General features: G+C 38.4%; 1 protein-coding gene across 1 annotated transcript in view; it reads right to left on the bottom strand.

Moving 5' to 3' along the window:
• LOC117355665 (coiled-coil domain-containing protein 102B-like) overlaps nt 1-20855 on the bottom strand; it is a 251047-nt gene extending 230192 nt beyond the window's left edge. The window contains exon 1 of the mRNA XM_033934569.1: nt 20810-20855. The gene's annotated coding sequence lies outside the window, so the exon portion shown is untranslated. The remainder of the gene's footprint in view (nt 1-20809) is intronic.
• Between the last annotated feature and the right edge of the window lie 4822 nt (nt 20856-25677).

Here is a 25677-nt window from a genome sequence, read left to right as displayed (position 1 = left end):
AATACCTCAAAGAAACCTACATCCTATTGTCTCAGCTCACTTGCTCAATGAATATGTTCTTCCTAGGACAAAGGTTAAGCTTCAACTAAGAGAAATTTTATTTATCAAATTGAAAGTGTCCCAAAATTGACCGAATCCTCATTTGTACTAGACATACACAAATAATTCTATACTGTATTAGATTAGTAACGTGCATAAATTATTATACACAACCATATGAATAGCTATACACAACTCCAAAATCAAAGTATTCTCATGCGGTATAACCCAATATCTATGTGTGTTATTAGTAACACTATTCCCCAAATGGTCAACATTAAAAATAGTTTTCTGTGGTTAATTTTTTTTTCTATCAAGCTATGCTGCATTGCTGAAGACCATAGTGAACAAAATCAAAATTATGCACAAGTTTTTTTTTTTATATAGTTAAGACATATATGGACATGTGTATGAATAGATAGATATGACTTGAATAATAAAGCAGATGAGAGAAGTAAAAGACATGTGCTTATAGGAAATATGTAACATATTGTAATTTGTAGTACCTCTGGGAAGATGCTGCTGTGGCTAGGGGTGACTGAATAAACATTAAGCAGTAAATTTAAAGCAATAAAACTTTGGTAGGCATCTTCCTTTTAGCTATGAAACTTGCTTCATCCTTCTGAACTTTCTCACACAATCACAGAGAGAAGTAATGAGCAAGATGAAGCAATAACGAGTGCAAAGCTTGCAACCAAGAGGCTCTGGGGTAATTCTGTGAAGCGAGTGCTAGCATTTAAGCACTAAATATGCATGCAAATGATTAGAATGAAGACATATGGAGCCTGCTATAGATGTTAAAATGCATGGGCTTAACTTTCCTAGAGACACCAGTTGAACTCCAGACAACTCCATCTACCTCATTTCTTTACCTTTATAAAGAAAAAAAGTTCTCAATATTTGATCATGTTCAGTTTCCAAAGATTCAAAGATACCAATTATTGATTTTGTGCCTCAAAGTACTGCGAACTGGAGCAACCTTTGTTTTATTTGAAGTATCCATATAAATGTATACTGAAATATAGAAATTCTACATTTATTTTTTAAGGCCTCTCAGTTATCTTTATTCGTGGCAGATAAGGTGTCAATAATGGTTCACTGTCTTAGATTTGCTGACTTAGGATAAGCTGCAATTACATTTTGCTGGATATTGTGCCGTTTTCTCTTTTATTGTTGATTTCTCTCTGCTATTGCTCACCCCCTCCCCCCTTTCAAGTGAAGGACTTTGTGTGAGTAGTTATTTATTGTACTTATCCTTGTACAATGGGGTTTTGTGATTTTCTGAATTTGATGCCACTTGCTTGTACATTTCATTTAAATTTTCATATAAAAAAATAATAATAATGGTATGCATGTGCCCCTATTGATCTATATCCTTGAAAGAGTAGCAAACTGGTTAAAAGATAATTAATTCTCAATGCAGAGAAAACCACAGCATGTTGGAAGATTATGAAATGCACAGTAATATAGCATCTTTAATGCTGACTTTCTTTTTTGGAAAACCAATATCTCCTTTAAAAAAGCCACAGTAGAGGTTTGTACCATGGCCCGGCGAGGTAAATGCTCTGATGCTCATAGGAATTCTATGAGCATCGGAGCATTTACCTCTCTGGCCCATGATAAAAACCTCTACCTCAGCTTTGTAAAAACCAGTGTGATTTTGGTACAGGCAGTCCCCGGGTTACGAACGAGTTATGTTTTTAAAGCTCTTAAGTCAGATTGATATGAAACTCAGAACTTGTAGATTTTAAGATTCTTTCTGCTTAACTCTGCTCCCAGCTGACAAAAGGGCCATAGTGTTCCCTCTAAGGTACAGCATGCACAACCACACACTGTTGTTAATGTGGCCATGCATCATTCCTGAATCTGCTATAGGAGAAGGATAGGAGTCTATGCCACTGGAAATACTGCTTAGTGAAATCAAATGAAGCTGCAACCACGTTCTTAAGTATGAGTCGTACATAAATTGGGCATCTGTAACTCAGGGACTGCCTGTCATTCTCAACTCCCACTTAACTTTTTCTCAACAAATCTCTTCAGTTTTAAAATCAGTTTTTCTTAAATTATGTCAATTACATTCAGTTCACTATTATATAAATGCTGAACATTGCACAACTCTCTATCACACATATGTTAGCTCACATCTAGATTATTGCAATGAGCTCTATACTGGTATATCTTAAACTTGAAAAGATTGCAATCTTTACAGAATACAGCTGCACATTTTCTTTGCAAAGCCAAAAAAAAAAAAATCACATTATTCCCTTTTTATTTTTTTATCCATATACATTGGCTTCCTATTAAATTCAGGATCTGATTTAAGATATTAGTCTTTACTTTTAAAGCCCTTTATGATAGTATTCCAGATTACCTGTCACTTTATGCTCCCCCTCATCTATTATGTTCACTTACATAAATCACAGTAACATAGTAACATAGTAGATGACAGCAGATAAAGACCCGGATGGTCCATCCAGTCTGCCCAACCTGATTCAATTTAAATTTTTTTATTTTTTCTTCTTAGCTATTTCTGGGCAAGAATCCAAAGCTCTACCCGGTAAAAGTATGCATTTTGTTGAACTCCACATATACTTTTACCCAGGGAAAGGGATGACAATTTATAGGCTCCTTTTACAAAGCCGCAGTAGAGATTTCTACTACCGTGGGCTGGCGAGGTAAATGCTCTGACACGCATAGGAGTTCTTTGAGGGTCAGAGCAAGTTTCAAGTTTATTTTGAATTTGATAAAATTGCTTTTTTCAAAGATTACGAAGCGATGAACAATAAACAAAAAAATCTGATAAAAGAGGGAGACATACAATATAGGGATAGACCGACGTACATTTCATAGGGAAATTGGGGAAAAACTACAATTTAATATAGGAAAGAGAACAAATAAGGATAAAACATTAGGAATTATATTATATTAGATCAGTACTTGCCTACTCCAAATGGAAATAGTAACTCAGTTAAAGGCAAATTAATTAAAGGTGTCTCTATACAAGAAACTTTTAGTTTTGATATAAATTTTTCGAGGTTCTTTTCTTCTTTTATCTGAGCTGGTAGTAGGGTCCACATTTGGGGAGCAGTGACAGAGAAGCATTTACCTTGCCGGTCCATGGTCTACCCCGGCTTTATAAAAGGGGGCTTTAATTAGGTAAATGGATTCTGAAACTTGTTTTGTCCCAGCACAGTAAAGGCCAAATAGGTAACAAATGATAAATCTTGATCCTGCAATTATGGTTACCATCTGGTTCCAGAAAAAGGAGGATGGACTGAGACATCCAGGTTTTACTTCCATTGCTTTCAAAAGAAGTAAAACCCAGATGTCTCAATCTGTCCTCCTTGCATGAGAAAACCTAGTTAAAATTGTGAATTTTATAACCTAGAAAATCATCTGATAACAAAGTTTGGGGTCAATTTATCAAAAATGAGTTCTTATTCTTCTTGATGAGCTTTAACTTTGCAAAGTTTCAAGACCATAGTTTAATGGGAAATATGTAAAATTCTAACTTTTATTTCCATTTTGATGCAAATCTTGCTGAAATTCTCATATTAATATACTGTGATAGAAAGATGTGGCTTTTAGCAATATCCTTAAAATTTAAGCTGCTATAAAGCCTGCAGGCTATTAAACCTTTAACATCTGAAGACTTTGGGAGGGTTTTCTCATGTAGGATGACAGCAATACATTTTCATATCTTAAGCAAAGTTAATACCAGTGAGTGCACAATTTTGGGTCATTAAACAAGTTGGCCAATTAGGTGCTAATAATCAGTTATTGGCAGTAATTAGGCGTTCTGCATGGATCTACCCTTCACCCTATTCTACAACACGAATGCTTACATTTCATAGGGTGCAGCTCCACAGGGGGCATGGCCACAGGAAAGGCATAGGCAGATCTGGGGAATTTCCAGAATTTAGGCACGCTGTTATTTAAAAATCCCTACATTTCTAGGCCTGACTGCCATTGGTTGGGCACAAACATTTACAACAGCCTCTGTCAGGCGTAAATACTCACACCCAAAATTAGGAACACACACTAAACTAGCATTCTATAAAGGTTGTTCCACTCAGAGCACTCTATAGAATGCTAGCTTATTCCTCACACCTAACTTTGGGTGCCATTTATTGAAGTTACCTCTTTATACTTTATATAAAATTATAAAGGGGTCCTTCCACCAGGGCATGCTTAGGCATCTAACATTAACACCCTCTTTTATGAGATATAGCACAGGATTTTGTGCTGGCAGCAGCAGTAACTGCTCCGACGCTCATAGAATTCCTATGAGTGTCGGAACAGTTACCACCGCTGCAAGTGCTAAAACTCATGCTATGCGTTCGTAAAATAGGGGGGTAAATTCTGGGTTAGTGTGTGCACACCACACAGTAAATTTTTTTTTTTTACAATGTAGGGGGAATTTCTGGGGACAGAGAGTGTGAGTTTAAGCGGTAATCAATTAGCGCAGCTACGTTATCGCATACTAACTGATTAGTACATGAGCATTTAGGACCAAATTCTGTAAACAGCGCCCTATTTAGGCTCGACTAGGCACCCTAATTGAGGCTGCCTAGCGACACCTAGCTAAACTCCACAGCTAACCTAAAGTACTTCAATTAGCTTAAATGGTGTGGTAATTGACTGCACCATTGAAATTAATTGAATAATTTTTTTTTTAATTTTTTTTTTTTTATTAAAAGTTAGGCACAGAATTCCACACAGCACCTAGCAATGCCTAACAATGAAAAGTAGCTGTGGTTAGGGGGGAGAGCAGGCATGGATGAGTTAGGTGTCCACTAGGCATATGACAGAGGTGCAATTTAAATTAGGCCAGTGAAAACGTGGCCTAATGCAGGGGTAGGCAATTCCAGTCCTCGAGAGCCGGAGCCAGGTCAGGTTTTCAGGATATCCACAATGAATATGTATGAGATGGATTTGCATGCACTGCCTCCTTGAGATGCAAATCTATCTCATGCATATTTATTGTGGATATCCTGAAAACCTGACCTTGCTCCGGCTCTCGAAGACCAGAATTGCCTACCCCTGGCCTAATGTAATGGTGTCTACTTTTAATTTGTCTAGCAATATATAAGTCCACTTAGACGCCACTAAGTATGATTCTATAAATGGTGCCTAGCAGTTGACAACCGTGCTGAGCGGCTCCATTTATAGAATATGGCCCTTACTGCCTACAGAATAGGTGGCAGTAAGGAATCATGCACCAATCCAGTAGTTCCCAACCCTGTCCTGGAGGACCACCAGGCCAATCGGGTTTTCAGGCTAGCTCTAATGAATATGCATGAGAGAGATTTGCATATAATGGAAGTGAGAGGCATGCAAATCTGCTCCATGCATATTCATTAGGGCTAGCCTGAAAACCCGATTGGCCTGGTGGACCTCCAGGACAGGGTTGGGAACCACTGGACTAATCTATTTTAAAGGCCTCACACCATTAATACAAATATCTGAAAACTAACCTTAGAATGCAGGAAAGACCCACACAAGGCCATTTTTCAGCACTGCTTTGTAAAGTTATGAGGCTCTATAACCAATGTTCTGATGTACTGATGTTCCTTACTGTGTCCATCTCCATCTTCTTAGCAATTGGATAAAATTTATATTTCTAACGCATGTGCAAGGATGTTTCATTCGGAAGTCTACAAAACTTATTAATGTCTGTAATTCAGTCAGAAAAATATCAAATAAGGTTTAACCACAAGTGTTGCAAAATATTTAAATTCAGCAATTCTTCAATGTTTAAAAGGACTCTTTCAAAATCACATCCACATCCCAAAACAAAGTTTTAATTATTACGAGGTCACAAAACAGCCAGATTGCTCAGAGGAACTAGAAACATGGGATTGTCAGTACACTCAAACTAGCTATTCATGAAAATTACATTTATCCCACAAAGCAAATGTGGATAACCACAGATATACCATAGACCCATTCCATTTTCATATAACCTCTGCATGTCTTATGTCCAGCACAGAGATATTCTTATTCTTCAAGTGGATATAATTTAATAGTACCAAAAGCCAGCAGCCCTCATATACTCAGAGCCAGATTCTGTAAACGGTGCTTAAATCACCATCCATCTACAAAAAAGGTGTTGGTCGCATGTCAATCATGTTTAGTCACTATTTAAAGAATAGCAGCTATTACAATCATTAGGAACCATATTGCTTTACTAGGAAAATAATTGTCAGGTGCTTGCTGCTAATAGCTATCTCTGCGTTTTACTAAACCATGGAAGAGCTTCATACCAGGGCCGGTGAGGCAAATGCTCCAATGCTCATAGGAATTGAATGAGCATAGGAGCATTTACCTTGCTGGCCCGTGGTAAGAAGTTCTTCTGCGGTTTAGTAAAAGGAGCCATATATTTTTATAACCCATTTGCTGATAAAAGAACTTGCTTTACTTGTTATAGTCATGATACAAAAAATTATATTTTCACACTATATATACATAGTTCTTGTAAACCGTGCCGAGCTCCATAACATCTGTGGAGATGATGCGGTATATAAACTTAAGGTTTAGTTTAGTTTAGTTTATATTATATTATTTTCACACCATACCAATTTGAATTTGGGACAGTTGCAAATCAACTCCTAGGAATGCACTAATTACATTTTTATGCCTATACTCTTCCTATACCCCTCTCCTTGGGATCTCCAAGCAACTGATGGTGCTACAATACATCTCTACCAATGATCTGAGGTGCAAAACTAGTGCCACTTAACTCCTTTTTCGCTACTGCATGCATTGTCTTTTATGAGTTTGTCAACCTTTCTCATCCGCTGTTGTCACAGATCATCTAGTTCATTTTTGAACACACTATTCAGCCGTTCCTGATCCTTAGTCTTTTACATTTTTGGGTGCACAGTACTCACATCAACAGTCCTCACCATAAACAACCTGCATGTGCTGGTGAATTACAAGTGGAGGGAATCTTTCAACAGTCTGATATCATATATCACAGCACATTGTTTAAATTGCTCCGATGCGTGCTCCCTGCATGCTTCCATTTCGCAGGCAGTAGCAAGACGGCTTCATCACACAAACACTTCTTGTCAACTAAAGTGAAGGAAGAGATTTCAAAGAGCGCTTCCTTAACTTGCTACCATGTATTTTCAAAAGTTTGCAAAGTAAATTTAAAAAAAAAAAAAGAGAGAGACAGAAAAAAGAAAACAAAGATTTATAGAACAAAATAACAGTTAAAAGGTAATTGAGAGTTTTTTTTGGCTCTGCAGGAATAATTATGTAACCTCTCCACTTAGAAAATTGTTTTTAGAAGCTTTTCATTGTGATTTACTGAATGTAGTTCTCAATGAATACCAACCATATTACATGAGCCTACAAATACATATATGACGGGAGCTATGGCCAAAACAAATATCAAGAGAAACCTACCAAGAAAACACTTATGTTGGTGAATGTGAAAACAGTGGGTTAAATCCTTAAGTTTTGTTATAAATGAAAATGGGGATGGGGGGCGGTGTTACCCAAAGTAGGTGGGTCTTTTACTAAGGTGCGCTAGCCAATGTAGCACACGCTAAATATTAGTGTGTGCTAAATGATAATGCGCGGAATCAGCTAGCACGCCTTAGTAAAAGATCCCCTGTTTCAATCTGTGGATACAACTTTCTGCTTCACAAATGCCCATAATATTATACAGATAAGGAACTGAGCATGCCACAAAGAAGAAACAAGCAATGGCATGTTATTATAGCAGAGAGTGGCATGCAGTTGGTGTCTGCCAGCTAGAAAATATACTTTTCTTTATAGGACGCAAGTATAATGGCAAAAAAACACACCTATACATATGCTAGGTACGAACGCTTATGCTAGCCATAAAGCAGGTGTGTGCACGTATTTGCCTAAGTGCTGGTGATGCACATGTAACTTACAGTCTTCTATAAGTATACAGCAAATTAAGGGGCCCTTTGACTAAGTGGAAATAAACACACCTAAAAACAGCACTAGTGGCACCCACTCAAGAGCCACGCACTAACAGCAGGTTTGGTGTGCGCTTCCCACACTTTAAAAAAGTACATTGAACTTTGATACTTAACTTTTGGAGATCAATACGAGGTAGGATTAATAACATTTTGGAATCATCAATTCTACTAACGTATCAGGCGGTCATTTGTGGAACATTATTACATTTTAAGCCCCCTATGGATCAATATTAAGGCCGTCTTTTCTTTATCATGACCGGGATAGCCATGCAGATGTTTACCTGTAATTGGAAGAACTGCGATCATTTAAATTTTCCTTTCTGGTGGACAAATCTTTGCTCCAGCTATAGATTTGAAAGGATGAACGCTGATAGTTTGGGGCATGGTAATATATTTAAATTGGTATGGGGCCCGTTGACATCTAATATTACCTCACTATAATAGGTCTTCGATTGTGAGTCAGTTTTTGTTTATTTTTGTACACATCCAGGGAAGGGGGGAGGTGTTTGTCATAATTTGATCTTTAAATATTTACATTTGGGATGGGTGGGAGGATGGAAGGATATGATTAATTGAATAGGGTAAGGTTATTGGGGAAATCTATGCTCCTGTGTTTTATTAAATTATCCTTATCATTAGGTGGGTGGGTGGGTGGGAGAAAATGGTTGGTTATGTATATTTGAAAGTTAATGTGCTTATATTGACTTATTATATATGATATATTTATGTAATGCACTATTGAAGTTTGGAAAATCAATAAAGATTTTTTTTTTTTAAAGAGCCATGCACTAACAGCAGGTTTGGTGTGCGCTTCCCACACTTTAAAAAATACATTGAACTTTTTAGCATGGGGTATGTGTTTGGAGGCACAAATAGGCATGTCCTGCACTAATTGGTTAACGGGGTGGGGGGGGGGCATCAGTGTCTGATTAGTGTAGGGGGGGGGGGTCTGATTAGTGTAGGATTAGCGCGGGAGCCCTTAACATCGACCAAATGGATGGCATTGAGGGCTCATACACTAATGTCCATGCAATAATTTTTCAATTTGAGCATGGCCATTAATATGAAAACAGCACTGTTGGCCATCTTAGAGCAACGCTAAACAGAGGCCTCAGCATATGGTAAACCCACGCACTAAAAACAGCGCAGGCCACTTTTTAGCACAGTTTAATAAAAGGACCCCTAAAATAAAAATATATAAAAAAAATAAAGTCATACTCATACATGTGAGACCTGCCTATGCTCTGCCCAGACTCCACTTATATGTAAACTATAAAATATAAACTATATTGTATATTCTATATAGAGCACTGAACATTATTTATTTATTTAATTTGTTTTCTATCCCATTGTCTCCAAAAAGCTCAGAACGAGTTACAGGTTAAACATAAATAATTTTAGTACAAGTTTATGATACAAGTTTTTATCCTAACTCGACACATACTAGGGGTCTAATATTAATATATATAATATACAGTTTACCAGTTACAATTTGTCATAGTTATCCATATAGTGTAGGGTTTTCAGTACAGGTTTTATCCTAATTTGACACACAGATAGTTTACAGGTTAGATTTGCCATAGTTGCAGTGCAATATTTTACAATACAAGTTTTCCTTACATGCCACAATTTGTGCACAAATCTGAGATCTGTATACAACTTAACAAGGTAATAGGCACCAATTGGCCACTTAATTAGTGTTAATTGGTGCCTAACTGAAATTGCACACAGATCTCCCCTGCGTGCTGTTCTATAACTTGGTGCCTAACTTTTCTTATCTACAGAGCATGGGCAATACCAAAATTTAGGCACCAAATTATAGAATTTGGCTTACACCTATTTCGATCAGGCATAAGACATGATCTACGCAGATTTGCTGGTATGCTATAAAGGGTTAGGCGCCCTTTATAGAATACTGGCTGGGCACCAGTCTTTTCAGCACCTAAATTTTTGCAATGTGTATAGAATTTACTAAGGCACGCTAGCCATTTTAGCACGTGCTAAATATTAGTGCACGCTAAACGCTACCACATCCATAGAATATAATGGACCCCTAAATTAAAAGTACCTTCTTTTAGCTACAGTTATTAACGTAGATAAAACCAATGTTATACAGCTAGGATTTTCGAACGGTTGTACAAAGTTTAGAAACAGAAATATGATGGCAGATAAAGGTCAAATGGCCCATCCAGTCTTGCCCATGCGAAATAACCATTATCTCTTCCTCTCTCTAAGAGATCCCATGTGACTATGCCAGGCTTTCTTGAAATCAGACACAGTCTCTGTCTCCACCACCTCTACTGGGAGACTGTTCCATGCATCTACCACCCTTTCTGTAAAATAGTATTTCCTTAGCTTGATTTTTGTAACTCTTTATTGTTAGGAGTAACTAAGACAAGGATACGGGCCCTGCAGGTTATTCAGAATACTGCAGCAAGGTTAATAACAGGAGTATCACGATATGAACACATCTCCTCTGTAATGTAATGTAATTTATTTCTTATATACCGCTACATCCGTTAGGTTCTAAGCGGTTTTTAGAAAATATACATTAAAATTATAAGTATGAGAGGTACTTAGAAGTTCCCTAACTGTCCCGAAGGCTCACAATCTAACTAAAGTACCAAGAGATCTGTAAGGGAGTGCAAAGTAAGAAAAGAGAAAAGATGAGAAAATTAACAATCTAACTGAACTGTGTACTTTGAAAGATAGAAGAGAAGAGATATAGAGGAGGAACTGTTGAAAAAAGAATTCTGGAGAATTTAAAAGATAGAAATAAAACAAAATGTTAAACAACTGCATTGGCTTCCAATTTCATACCGTATAGATTACAAAATTTTGATGATTATTCATCATGTGATTTGTGAGGACGCACTATTGCATCTGGTTCAGATATTATAGAGATATATACCAGATCATGTTTTACAGGCCCATGTTTTACAAGTGATGAAATTGGAAACAGTGGCAGCGAGTGAAGTGCATTATATGAAAACCTGGACATCTGCAATTTCAACAGCAAGACCACGGATGTGGAATTTACTGCCTGGAGTTTTATGATTGTGTGGTGATAAGATGAATTTTAAGAAGATGTTAAAAGACACCCCTTTTTGTTCAGGCCTTTTATTAATTAGAATACATTTTTTGAAATTTGATGAAGTTTTATAGAAAAGGATATTAATAATGTAAAGTCTGTTTAATTGATGCTTAGATGCTTTCTGTGATTTGTGTTTCTTGTGTGTTACATTTAAATTTGTATGTTTTATTACATTACATTAGTGATTTCTATTCCGTCAGGAAGCGGGAGAGGAGAGGAGAGGGAGTAGCATGGAGAAGGAGAAGGAGGAAGGGAGAACAAGCTACAAGGGCAAAAACTAAACCAACAAAGATCTGAAGAAGGCAGAGAGGAACAGGAAGCTTGGGGCAGTGGCAAAAGTAAGCTCCGCCCACCCCCACCGCATCGGCAGAAGCAGCAACCTAACTCCCCCTTAAAAGGGGAGGAGCCAACCGCACGCAGCCGTTTGGTGCTCGCCTTAGTGAGAGCGCCTTTGTGAAGGGCCTCAAGAAGGGCCATGTCACTATACCCAAGGACACCAGGGAAGGACAGCAAGGTAAGGAAGCGGCAGGCACAGAAGGAACACACACACACACACACAAGCTAAGGTAAGATAAAGTAAAGACAGCACACACAAGCAAAAGGCTGCAAGGTAAGGAAGCAGCAGGCACAGAAGGTAAGGAGGAGGCAGGCACAGAAGGAACATATACACACAAGGAAGAAGCAGGCACAGAAGATAACACATACACACACACAACCAAAAAGACAACGGTACATTAATAGAGAGTACTCCAAATAGGTGGACAGCAATGGAAGAAGAGGGAATCCAGAGGATGAGTTTCCCAGTGTACTGCATGGACTGCCATATGTACAATTACCTCCCTTCAGGGAGGCAGTCATATGTATGCGGTCAGTGTCAGGAGCTGAAAAGCTTGAAGAAGGAAGTTAGTTGACTGAAGTACAGAATTAAAGAACTAGAGGAACTTTACATTGCAGAAGACCCGTTCAGGACAGAAGATCCGCTCAGGACAGCTGAAGACCCAGAAAGAGAGAGGCACATTGAGGAACAAGTCAGGGAGCTCAAGGAGTTCATCGAAGAGGCCTACAGGAGGGTGGAAGAACAAGAACATGAACATCGTAGGAAGGATGAAGATACACCCAAATGAAATAGAGGACAAGAGCAATCTGACTCCAAGGAAGAAGAAGCCCATAGAAGAATTCAGCAGAAAGGGGAGGCAAGGTCTTTCCGGTGCCTAGAGGAGGAAGCAGTAAAGCACACCAAGGACACAGACCTGCGACCGGAGCAAAAACTGAAAAGGGAAAGTCTGCAATCCTAGCGGGAGACTCAATCCTAAGGCAAATAGATAGCCACATAGCAGGAGGGAGAGAGGATCGGCTAGTGACTTGCCTCCCAGGAGCAAGAACAAAAGACGTTGTCGACAGAATTGAAAGGATCCTAGAAGGAGCAGAGACAGAAGAGACTGCAATGATGATCCACATTGGGACAAATGATGTCAGCAGAAGAGACTACAGCAGGAACGCACTGATCAAACAGTTCAAGATTCTGAGAAGGAAGTTGAAGATGAAGACTCAGAAGATAGCGTTTTCAGAGATCCTACCAGTACCGAGGGCAGACATGAAGAGGCAGATGGAACTAGAATCAATAAATGCCTGGATGAGGAGATGGTGTGAGGAAGAGGGATTCTACTTCGTGAGAAACTGGAAAACGTTTTGGGGCAAGAACAAGCTCTTCAGGAGAGATGGACTATGCCTGAGCACGGCGGGAACTAGACTTCTAGCAAACAACGACAGGAGAGGCATAGAGAAGGCTTTAAACTAAGAAGAAGGGGAAAGCTGACAGTCGACCAGGTGTTGATGATTCGAAGAAGGTATCCCAAGAAGATACTGAGTGGGGAAAATGCTGGGAAGATACAACGGGCAAACAAGATTTGACGGATCAAGAGGACGATAAGAAGAATGTAGCACAGGGGGAAGACAAAATGGGCAAAAAATAAGAGTTGACACAACAGGAAAAGGATGTTAAGAAGAACGTAGCACAGGATAAGGAAAAGAAGACAAGAAAATACCAGGACTTAAATTGCATGTATACTAATGAGAGGAGCCTAAGGAACAAAATGGGAGAATTAGAAGTCATGGCCATAAAAGAGAACCTAGACATCATTGGGGTCTCTGAAACATGGTGGAATGAAGAAAATAAATGGGACATAGTACTGCTGGGGTATAAACTCTATCCCACAGATAGGTCGGACCAGAAAGGAGGAGGAATAGCCCTATACCACAGGTGTCAAAGTCGGTCCTCGAGGGCCAGAATCCAGTCGGGTTTTCAGGATTTCCCCAATGAATCTGCATGAGATCTATTTGCATGCACTGCTTTCAATGCATATTCATTGGGGAAATCCAGAAAACCCGACTGGATTCCGGCCCTCGAGGAGGGACTTTGACACCCCTGCCCTATACATAAAGGATAACATACACTCGACCAGAGTAGACACAGTGGCGATGACCAACAAACTGGAATCGCTATGGGTTAAAATACCAAGAAGGAATGGGCCCGAGATAAAGATGGGCCTGTACTATCATCCTCCTGGGCAAACCGAAGAAAACGATGAAGAAATGGAAGCTGAAATGAGGCGGGAATGCAAAAACGGTAACACCATTGTTATGGGAGACTTCAACTATCCCGGGATAGACTGGAGTCTTGGAAACTCAAAATGCGCTAGGGAAACCAGATTCCTGGAGGCAATACAGGACTGCTTCATGGAGCAGCTTGTCAGAGAACCGACGAGAGGGTATGCCACTCTGGACCTGATCCTCAATGAGCTAAGAGGACCTGCAAAGGAAGTGGAAGTAGTGAGACCATTAGGAAAGTGATCACAATATGATCCAGTTCAAAGCAAATAACACTTCGGTTTTATTTAACATTTTAAAATCTTTCAATCCAGATAAAAAAAAGGATCTATCCTCTCAAAAACCTACTCTAACAGCGCAACAACTAGCCGATTACTTCTGTCAAAAGATCATAAAGATTAGACAAAACTTCATAAATAACACATCAATCTCACCAGCATCGGATAATCCAAACACAAAAACTTTCATTCCAACTGCTAAATGTATTAATCTCAGAATACCATCTCTAAAGGAACTTGAAGGACATTTAAAATCGATCAATCTAAAAGGTTCCCCCTTAGACTTATTTCTACCGTTCTATTTAAAAAAATTTTTTCATTACTTTGGTCCTTTTATTCTTTCCCTTATCCAAAATAGTTTTTCTTCTGTAACCATCCCCACCTTGTGGAAAACTTCAATTGTTACTCCTATTATAAAAAACACTAAAATCAGTCAAGACGAAATATCTAATTACCGTCCCATTTCCAACATACCATTCTTAATGAAACTCTCTGAAAAACTCGTATTTGAACAACTCTCAGAATTCATAGAATCTTCCAACGCTCTACATCCTAACCAAACTGGCTTTCGCAAGCATCATAGCACTGAACATTCTATGATCGGCCTCATTACAAATATCCACTATTACCTTGATCATCATAAATCTGTAGCTCTCTTTTCTTTAGATCTATCTGCGGCATTTGATACAATCGATCATCGACTCCTACTTAATCGATTACAGTCTTTAGGCGTAGAAGGCCAAGTTCTCGATTGGTTAACTTCTTACCTATCTGGCCGTACTTCTAGAGTCAAATTTAATGATGTCTATTCTGCTAATTTCACCTCCTCATATGGAGTACCTCAAGGCTCAATTCTATCTCCCTTACTATTTAATATTTTTTTATCCCATCTTATTACTATCTCTCAGTCATTGGGCTTTACAGCCTTTTCTTATGCTGATGACATCCAACTAATTCACCCTCTCAACCCGGAAAACGCAGAGGAAATAAAAATTATCAATGACAAACTTGAACTAATAAAAAACTGGTTAAATAATAATAAACTGGCTCTAAATACTCAAAAATCAAAAACAATGCTTTTCACTTGGAAAGGAGACATAATTCAAAAAATACCATTCATAATAGATAATACTCTACTTGAATCAGTATCCCAATTGAAATTCTAGGAATATTAATTGATACAGATCTTTCATTTCACAGTCATATAAGTGAAATAGTTAAATCTTGCTTTTATAGATTGCGGCTTCTTCGTTCTATTTCCTCCTTTTTAGACTCCAAATCAATTAACATTCTAGTTCATTCACTAATTATCTCAAAATTAGACTATTGTAATTCTCTTTTAATCAACATAACCCAAAAAGAAAAGAGACGGCTTCAAATAATCCAAAACACCGCAATCAAACTAATTCATAAAGCAAAAAAATATGATCATGTAACTCCATTTTTTATTAAATCACACTGGCTCCCTATCTCTCATCGAATCACCTTTAAAGTTATATTTTTGGTTTATAAAACATTAATCTTTAATGAGCCTCAATTCATATCAAAAATGATTGTCCCATATAATTCTTCTCGCTCTCTACGATCGTCTTCATTGAACCTGCTTTCAATCCCGTCTTTGAGGGTTATCGGCACAAGACGAAATGATATGTTCTCAGTGGTGGCACCTTCCTTGTGGAACGCCCTTCCAAATTTTATTAAACTTGAAAAAGATATCACTTCTTTTAAAAAATTTTTTAAAACATATTTATTTCAAGATGCATTTGATTTATGATAAACATATTCCAATTTCTTGCATTCTTATAATAATCAACTAAATATTTTCTATATCCATTCCATTTTTACCTAATGTGCTTCCCGTTTTATGTAATTTCAACAAATATTATAATTGTAACTTTTTCCCCTCTTACCTACTCATTCATGTATGTCCAAATCCTCTGTCTAGTGTCTTGTCCCACCATATTAAATGTATTACCAAAATCTGTTGGTTTTTAATTTGTACATCGCTTAGATATTGTAATAAGCGATCCATCAAATGTAATTAAACTTGAAACTTGAAAGTCGAAATAGGGATATCGAAGGAGAAGAGAACCACAGCAACATCTTTTAACTTCAAGAAAGGAAACCACGAAGCGATGAGGGCAATGGTAAGAAAGAAACTAAGGAACAGCTCAAAGAAATCACAGACTGTGGAGCAAGCCTGGTCTTTATTTAAAGACACGGTGAGCGCAGCGCAAAATCTGTATATCCCCAGATTTAGAAAAGGATGCAAAAAGGACCGAACAAAAGACCCGGCGTGGATAACTAAAGAAGTGAAGAAAGTGATAGGAGATAAGAAAAAATCATTTCGGATGTGGAAAAAGGACAAAACCGGAGGAAACTGGAAAGAGCACAAGAAGCATCAAAAAGAATGTCACCGCGTAGTTAGAAGAGCAAAAAGAGAATATGAAGAGAGGCTAGCCAGGGAAGCGCGTAATTTCAAACCATTCTTCAGATATGTTAAGGGGAAGCAGCTGGCAAGGGAGGAGGTGGGACCGCTGGATGAAGGAGATAGGAAGGGAGTGGTGAAGGAGGATATGGAAGTGGTGGATAGACTAAACATGTTCTTTTTGTCAGTTTTTACAAGAGAGGACGCATCCAGCATTCCGGAACCTGAAAAAATCTTTAAAGGAGATCAAGCAAAAAATTAACATCCATGGAGGTAAGCCTCGAAGACATGCTCAAGCCGATAGATAGATTAAAAACTGACAAATCTCCGGGCCCCGATGGAATTCACCCAAGGGTATTGAAAGAGCTAAAAGAGGAAATAGCGGATTTACTACAGCAGGTTTGTAATCTATCCCTTGAAACAGGAGTGATCCTGGAGAATTGGAAGATAGCAAATGTTATACCGATCTTTAAAAAAGGATCAAGAGGTGACCCTGGGAATTACAGACCGGTAAGTCTGACTTCGGTTCTGAGGAAGATGGTGGAAGCGCTGATAAAAGACAGCATCGATGAACATCTAGAAAGGAATAAACTGATGAAAACAAGCCAACATGGTTTCTACAAGGGAAGATCGTGCCTAACGAACTTATTGCATTTCTTCAAAGGAATAAACAAGCAAATGGACGAAGGAGCCCCCATAGACATCGTTTACTTGGATTTCCAGAAAGCCTTCGACAAGGTATCCCATGAATGCCTGCTTAGGAAACTGAAGAACCATGGGGTGGAAGGAGACTTAAATAGATGGATCAGAAACTGGTTGGCGGGCAGGAAACAGAGGGTAGGAGTAAAGGGCCACTACTTGGACTGGAGGAGGGTCACGAGTGGTGTCCCGCAGGGCTCGGTGCTCGGGCTGCTGCTATTTAATATATTCATAAATGACCTAGAAACATGGCTGAAGTGCAAAGTTATAAAATTCGCAGATGACACAAAACTTTTTAGTGGGGTTAGGAAAAAAGAGGACTGTGAAGATTTACAAAGGGACCTGAACAAACTGGGAGAGTGAGCAAATAAATGGCAGATGAAGTTTAATGTAGAGAAATGTAAAATCTTACATGTAGGAAACAGAAACCCGAGGTACAGCTATGCTATGGGAGGGCTGGTAATGAGTGAAAGTAGCCTAGAGAAGGACTTAGGGGTACTGGTGGACAAAACAATTAAGCCGTCGGCACAGAGTGCAGCGGCCTCTAAGAAAGCGAATAGAATGCTAGGTATTACAACCAGAACGAAAGAAGTTATCCTGCCGTTATATCGGGCGATGGTGCACCCACATCTGGAGTACTGCGTCCAATATTGGTCGCCGTACCTTAAGAAGGATATGGCGATACTCGAGAGGGTTCAGAGGAGAGCGACACGACTGATAAAGGGTATGGAAAACCTTTCATATGCCGAAAGATTAGAAAAACTGGGTCTCTTTTCCCTGGAGAAGCGAAGGCTTAGAGGGGACATGATAGAGACTTACAAGATCATGAAGGGCATGGAGAAAGTGGAGAGGGACAGGTTTTTTAAACTTTCGAAAACTACAAGATCGAGAGGGCATTCAGAAAAATTAAGAGGGGACAAATTCAGAACCAATGCTAGGAAGTTCTTCTTCACCCAAAGGGTGGTGGACACCTGGAATGCGCTTCCAGAGGATGTGATACGACAGAGTACGCTACTGGGTTTCAAGAAGGGATTGGATGATTTCCTGAAGGAAAAGGGGATTGAAGGGTATAGATAGAGGATTGGATGATTTCATGAAGGAGAAAGGGATTGAAGGGTTCAGATAGATGATTACTACGCAGGTCCTGGTCCTGATGGGCCACCGCGTGAGCGGACTGCTGGGCGTGATGGACCTCTGGTCTGACCCAGCAGAGGCACTGCTTATGTTCTTATTACCTTGCGGTTCAAGGCGGATTACATAAGAATTGTTATGATATTAAGAAGTACATAAGAAATAGTCTGAACATTTTCTAATTTGCTAAGGGGTAGATAATATTGCAGGTGAAGCTTGGGACATGTCTGGTTGTATTATATTGGTTTTATGTAATTTTTGAAGAGTAAGGTTTTTGTTTCTTTTTTGAAGGTTTATTGTAATCTGTTTTGATTTAAAACAGAATAGAAATTTTTAAAATAAAATAAATAAATTTCCTTCTATGTAAGATGTATGCATAGTTACAGAATAGCACTTAGGGGGAATTTTGGTACGCAGTGTTTATCTGCACATATACACCTGGGTTCATAGATGAAAGCACGCGGATAAATGAGATGAGACAAATGCGCGCAGGATGTCATCGTGCCGAATTAAAAGTTAAATTTAAAGTGCTCCGAGGGGGAGTTGGGGGGAACCCCCCTAGTTTACTTAAAAGTGTTTGTGCTGCCATTGGGAGGTTCAGGGGGGAACCCCCCCCATTACAGAGGAAAGTGTAATTTTTCCCTGTTATAGGGAAAAATACAGTTTCCTCTGTAAGTGGGGGGGGGGGTCTTCCCCCAATGGCAGCACCAACACTTCTAAGTAAAGTGTGTGTGGGGGGGTGTTCCCCCTACCCTCTCAGAGCACTTTAAATTTAACTTTTAATATGGCACGCTGACGTTCTGTGCGCATTTATCTCAGCTCATTTATCTGCACGCGATTGTCTCGCGCCCTTTAGTCTCATCACCATAAACCTGTATATGCCACTGTTTTAATGAAATATGCCCGTAATAGGTGCACATTTGTAAGTGTGTTTTATAGAATTGTCATATACATGCATATAATTATGCACATTCAGTTAAATGCATATGGAAAAGTGGTCTAACAATGCAGTGAACTGAGAACCCAGGAAACCTATTTTGATTCCCACTATGCCTTCTTGTGACCCTTGGGAAGTCACTTAATCCTACTTATAACCCCAAGTACAGAAACTTAGACTGTGAGTCCACAAGAGACAGAGAAAGTACTTATATACTGTAGGCCCTCTTTTACTAAGCCACAGTAGAGATTTCTACGGTGGCCCGGAGTGCTAAATGCTCTGACATTGCTCCGATGCTCATTGGAATTCTATGAGCATCAGAGTATTTAGCGCTCTGGGCTGCGGTAGAAACCTCTACTGTGGCTTAGTAAAAAAGTTAAAAAAGGGGGGGGGGGGGGGGGTATAATATATGCATGACATTTGGGTGTACAACAGAATGGCAATATATCAAATCCTTGGAACCAGAAAAAGAACCATATAAGTTTACCTGATCTGAACAGAGGCATTGCAGGCAGTGAAATTTTGTACTTACGAGTACTTTATAAAATCTATATGTAAAGCAAGCTGGGAAATACAGTAGGTATGTAGTAAATAAGAATGTGTAGTCACTTTCCATGAGGTAATTTTCAAAAGAAAGGATGGCACATACTTTCCCTAGAAAAGTGGAGTAACGTACACCTGCCACACAAGTCAGGTGCCTTGTTATAAAATTACCTTTTACAAAGCCATATTAGGCTTTTTTATCGCTGGCTATGGCAGTATCAGTTCCAACGCTGTCGCATAAAGTGATTTAAAAAAAACCTAACAAACTTTGTAAAAGGAGCCCTAAGTCATTAACATAATCCAGTGGTCAGACATACCTCATTAGGTCCTGGTTATTCTAAATTTAAATATCACTTTTTTGTTTTCAGTGTGTCCTATGACTTTCTAATCTTTACATTTTATCTGTTTCTCCCTTTTGCCTTCTCTCTACTCAACCCTATATTTTTAGCACAAAACTATTTTCCAAAATTACAGCCAGCTTTAATATCTAAGCCATATCTTTTGACCTCACAACTTCCTGTTAGTAATGGCAGGGATTTAGTATGATTTATTTTAAATAATCCCATTTCAGCAGGCATATGTTTATCAGGCAAAATTATGCAGTTGTCCTCCAATACCACACAATCTCTGCAATATTGTCCTCCTGCAACCCAAAGCAAGGCCACTGAAGAAAATTTGGGCTCTGAACTATAACTTATAGAAATGTTTAAAAAATGATTTAACACCACAACAAATATTTGTCCCCAAAAAATATCAGCTGTAAATGCAAAACTGCTCAGCTCATTTGGAGATATGTTTATAAACCAGGATTTTCTTTTCTTAATACAAAAGATAAGCTAAGACAACATATACCATGTAGATAAAAATTACCCCCCGTGAGACATAAAGGAAAGAAAGAGAAATGTTGCATTAATAAGTGAAACAAAATGTGGTAGCTTAATCCAAACACTTCTTAGACTCTGGCAGATTTTCTCAACACATTTTCAATAAATTTTATATGTTCCAAAGATGTTATAAAGAGCAAACAGTTCTATATCACAGTGAAATATATATCTATATATCAGAAACCACAAAGTTATTAAAGATTCTTACCCTCTGGTCTTGCTCAGCTCCTTTTTGCTTCTCTCTGCTAGACACATGTGTAAACAACTGAATTTCCTACATCCTTTTCTCATCTGTGTAGCTCTGGGGTCTTGGCCAACGGGATAATTTCCAGCATAAGACCATTCCATACTAATACAGAAAAGCTTTTCCATTGGTTGTCATGCTTTGACAAAAGTACTATGCCATGGCTTCTCTTTTTTCCAGTTGAAGTCTTCAAAGTCCAAATAAATCTTTTTTTTTTTTTTTGTCTACAGATTCATCATTGATGCCTCTTTGTTTTTTTTTCCCCCCCATAAAGTTCAACATAAAAGGGAAGGGGGTAGAATTGAAGGAGCAATGAACTTCTAAAGGGAATTACAGTATTAACTATTGTAGATATCAAGTATAATCTCTTTAAAGAAGTGACTCTGAAATAGGTAATATTATGAAGTGGTGTATTATATCTTATAACAATAGGGGCTCATAACCATTAAAAAAAATAAAATCTAAAAACCTGCCTAAATCGGCATTTGGCCAATCAAAAAGACAGGTTGTCCAAGTACCGATAATTGAACAGGGTTTTAGATGTATCTAAAACCAGCTTAGGCCATTTCTCTGCCTCTATGAATCCAGAACAAAAAGGGGCATTTTTAGAGGAGTGGGTAAGGCGGGAGGTAGGCACGATGTGGGCTGACCTACACTTAGTCGTCCGACAGCCATAATCGAAAGGTATAACAGGTTGCCTTGACGGAACGTATACATTTTGACTTAGACCAAGACAAAACAGGTATAAGTTCCAGATCATCCCCCTGTCCCCATAACGATCACGACAAGAGGGATGACCAGTCCCTCTTGGCCAAAGCCACCATGACCCCCCCCCTCCCACGAATGATCACCGGCAGGAGAGATGCCCAATCTCTCCTGACGTAATCCCCCAAACCCTCCCACAATGTTCCCCGGCAGGAGGGATGCCCAATTCATATTATCAGTACTTGGATGACCTGTCTTTTTGATTGCCCAAGTACCAACTTAGGCCGGTTTTTATTTTTTTATTTTTAATTATGAGCCCCAAAATGTGTTTATGTTTCATTTAAGCTACATATTTCTGTGCTGTTTGGCCACTTTCATGTGCAGAGTGAACAAGTTGCAAGAAATGAATGTTTGGAGATACAATTATGTGAACTGTAAGATTTTACTGTGTCTTTGGCTGGGATTTGAGACAGCAGGTTTGCAAGAAATATGAGGGGCTTATTGAATTTAAATGAATTTTCAAATCTTCTATGGAGTCTATTACAGGAAGAACTAATATTCTCGCCATTTTTGCACTTGGTTTGATCCATAAAGCAGCTTCAAAATAACATTTCAGACATGTGGTTAAGCAGTTTTTGGGATCACATAAGAGTTCTTTCCTGATATGTTTAGACTGACCCTTGCCAGGGACTTCTTGGTCTTTAAAATTAGGAGTTCTCATGCTGGGGAAAATATCTTTGCTAAAATATCTTTCATACAGATGTTTTGTAACATAAAGCATGGTTAATTATCTTTCTGTGATCCTAAAGAGCTAATAGAATCATTGTTAGTGAATTATCAGCTGAGATTGGTTAAATCCCATGAGTATCCTTAACCAGCTGTTGTCAAAACTCTGAAGATTCTTTTTGATTTCCTTAAATTATATTTTCTTCCTTGGTTCCCAAAATATGGTGGGTGAAAGTTTATTCATATATCATTGTATATATTGATGTTTACCGTACGCTTCGTGATCTGTAACCTGTTGCTAAAATCATCTGTAGTAGCTGCAGATTGGAGGATGGTCAATGTTACGCTGATTTTTGAAAAGGGTTCCAGGGGAGATCCGGGAAATTAAAGACTGGGTAAAATGGTGGAAACAATTATAAAAAATAAAATTGTTGAACAAGTAAACAAATATGATTTAATGAGACAAAGTCAGCATGGGTTCGGCCTAGGGAGATCTTACCTTACCAATTTGCTTGACTTCTTTGAAGGTGTGAAAAACATGTGGATAAAGGTGACTCAATTGATGTAGTATATCTAGATTTTTGACATAGTTCCTCATGAGAGGCTCCTGAGAAAATTAAAGAGTCATGGGATAGGTGGCAAAGTTCAGTTATGAATAAGGAATTGGTTATCGGACAGAAAACAGAGGGTAGGTTTAAATGGTCATTTTTCTCAATGGAGGAGAGTACATAGTGGAGTGCCACAATTATCTGTACTGAGGCCGGTGCTATTTAACTTATTTATAAATGATCTGGAAATTGGACCGAGTGAGGTGATTAAATTTGCAGATGACACTAAACTGTTCAAAGTTGTTAAAGTGAATGTGGATTGTGAAAAATTGCAGGCAGACCTTAGGAAATTGGAAGAATGGGCATCCAAATTGCAGATGAAATTTAAGGTGGACAAAGGCAAAGTGATGCACATTGGAAAGAATAACCCAAATCACAGTTACCAGATGCTAGGGCCCATCTTAGGGGTTAGCACCCAAGAAAAGGATCTGGGTGTCATCGTAGACAATATGATGAAACCTTCTGCCCAATGTGTGGCGGCGGCCAAAAAAGCAAACACGATGCTAGGAATTATTAAAAAAGGGATGGTTAACAAGACTAAAAATGCTATAATGCCCCTTTATCACTCCATTGTGAGACCTCACCTGCAGTATTGTATTCAATTTTGGCCTCCTTATCTTAAGAAAAAAATAGCAGCACTAGAAAGGGTTCAAAGAAGAATGACCAAGATGATAAAGGGGATGGAACTCCTCTCGTATGAGGAAAGACTAAAAAAGTTAGGGCTCTTCAGCTTGGAAAAGTGGACACTCAATGAAGTTAAAGGGAAATACTTTTAAAACCAATATGAGGAAATATTTTTTCACTCAGAGAATAGTTAAGCTCTGGAACGCATTGCCAGAGGTTATGGTAAGAGCGGATAGCGTAGCTGGTTTTAAGAAAGGTTTGGACAATTTCCTGGAGGAAAAGTCCAGTCTATTATTGAGAAAGACATGGGGGAAGTCACTGCTTGCTCTGGATCGGTAGCATGGAATGTCGCTACTCCTTGAGTTTTGGCCAGGTACTAGGGACCTGAATTGGCCACTGTGAGACTGAGCTACTAGGCTTGATAGACCATTGATCAGTAGGCTATTCTTATGTTATTATATTTGTCTTATTTCTGTTTTATTCAAAGTTGTTTGGATGTTAATTTAAAAGTGATATAAAGAAAAAAAAAGAAGAAAAAATTTGTATGATTTCAATTATGTTTAGATTTTATTTATTAAAGGACCCTTTTACTAAGCCTGACCATTAATAGGGAAAGTCAAATTGTGGATATTTTAAAGCCATGTTAAAAAGTGGCTTCAATGAGTGGGTAACCCTTGCATTAAAAATAGCACAGACCACTTTTTAGTGTGTCTGTTAAAGGGCTCCTATGTTTATTATGTGTTTGGTATAGGGAAGAAGAACAAAAAATGATAAAAGGTATGGAACAAATTTCTTATGAGGGTTGTTTACTCTTTCAACAAGTAGAAAGACTAGGGCCATAGCATGAAGTTACTATGTAGAACATTTTAAACAAGAGAAAAACATTTAAAACAATACAAAATTAACCTCAGGAATTTGTTGTTGAAAAATGTGGAAAAAGCAGTTAGCTTAGCTGGATTTAATAAAGGTTTAGAAACGTTCCTGAAGAAAAAGTCCATAAAACATGGTAGACATGGGGAAAGCCACTGTTCATTCCTGGGTTAGTACATGGAATCTTGCTTCCCCCCACCCCCACCCCTCCAGCTACTTGTGACATAAATTGGCCACTGCTAGAAATAGAATTCTGGGCTTGATGGTTCTTTGTCTGATCAAGTAGGGAAATTCTTATGTTCTCAATTCCTTATGTTCTATAAAACTTCAGTTACATGAATTATATCTGATTTATCTTCCATTGTTATTATGTCTACACACTCTCTCTGTCATTAGTCTATACCGTCAATCTGTATTCTCCAATGTCATGTACCCTCCTGGAAATGTCCAGCTCTCTTCTTATGTAATCCGCTTTGAACCGCAAGGCACAAGCGGAATAAAAATCACTAATGTAATGTAATGTAATGTAATATTTAAGTAGTTTGGCAATATGATTTTACTTTAAAGCTAATTATAAATTGTGTTTTATGTGTTGCTTTTTTCATTTAAATTAATCTGTTGTGTTTTACAAAGAAACTTCAGTTGTGGCAGTTTTGTAATAAATAAAGAAAAACAAGTAATTTTAAACAATCCATACATATTTATGACATTTGGGGCCTACTAGGCGAGGAATCTGGAATTGCTAACCCCTCTATAAAAAAGAAATGAATGTATCTTATACCCTTTTTTTCAATCTGATTGCTCTCCGTTATTTGATATATTCTTAACTCATGCCAATTGATTTGGAAAGTTTGTTTCTGCTAGGGGATTTTATTTATTTATTTATTGTTTATTTGATTTTTAAACATTATGAGGGGCTACTGAAAAGTTCTCAGCCCGATCAACAAAGTTTGGGTAGTCTCCGTTAAAGGCTATACACATAATCCAGCAAATTTCCACTTTTTTTGTTCTGTATTTTTCCAATGGAATGAAAAAAGTAGAAAATCACTGGACTAGGGACCTGATTCTGTATAGGATGTCCAATCTCGTCAACCACCTAAGCGACTTTTAAGAATTGCACAAGGGCATCCTATATAGAATTACATCTGTCCTAATGTACAGGCGCCTAACCCTGCCAATCACCCCGATTCTCTAACCGGCATCCATGTCACAGGCACTGTTTAGAGAATCGCATTGCCGCTGAGCTGATTGTGGCAATGGAATCTCCCTGCCACAATCAGCTGTGCGGCAGCATCGGGG

This window comes from Geotrypetes seraphini, chromosome 2 (assembly GCF_902459505.1).
Source record: "Geotrypetes seraphini chromosome 2, aGeoSer1.1, whole genome shotgun sequence".
NCBI lineage: Eukaryota > Metazoa > Chordata > Amphibia > Gymnophiona > Dermophiidae > Geotrypetes > Geotrypetes seraphini.
The sequence above is the reverse complement of the archived record's forward strand: the minus strand, read 5'-3'. Positions and strand labels throughout refer to the sequence as shown.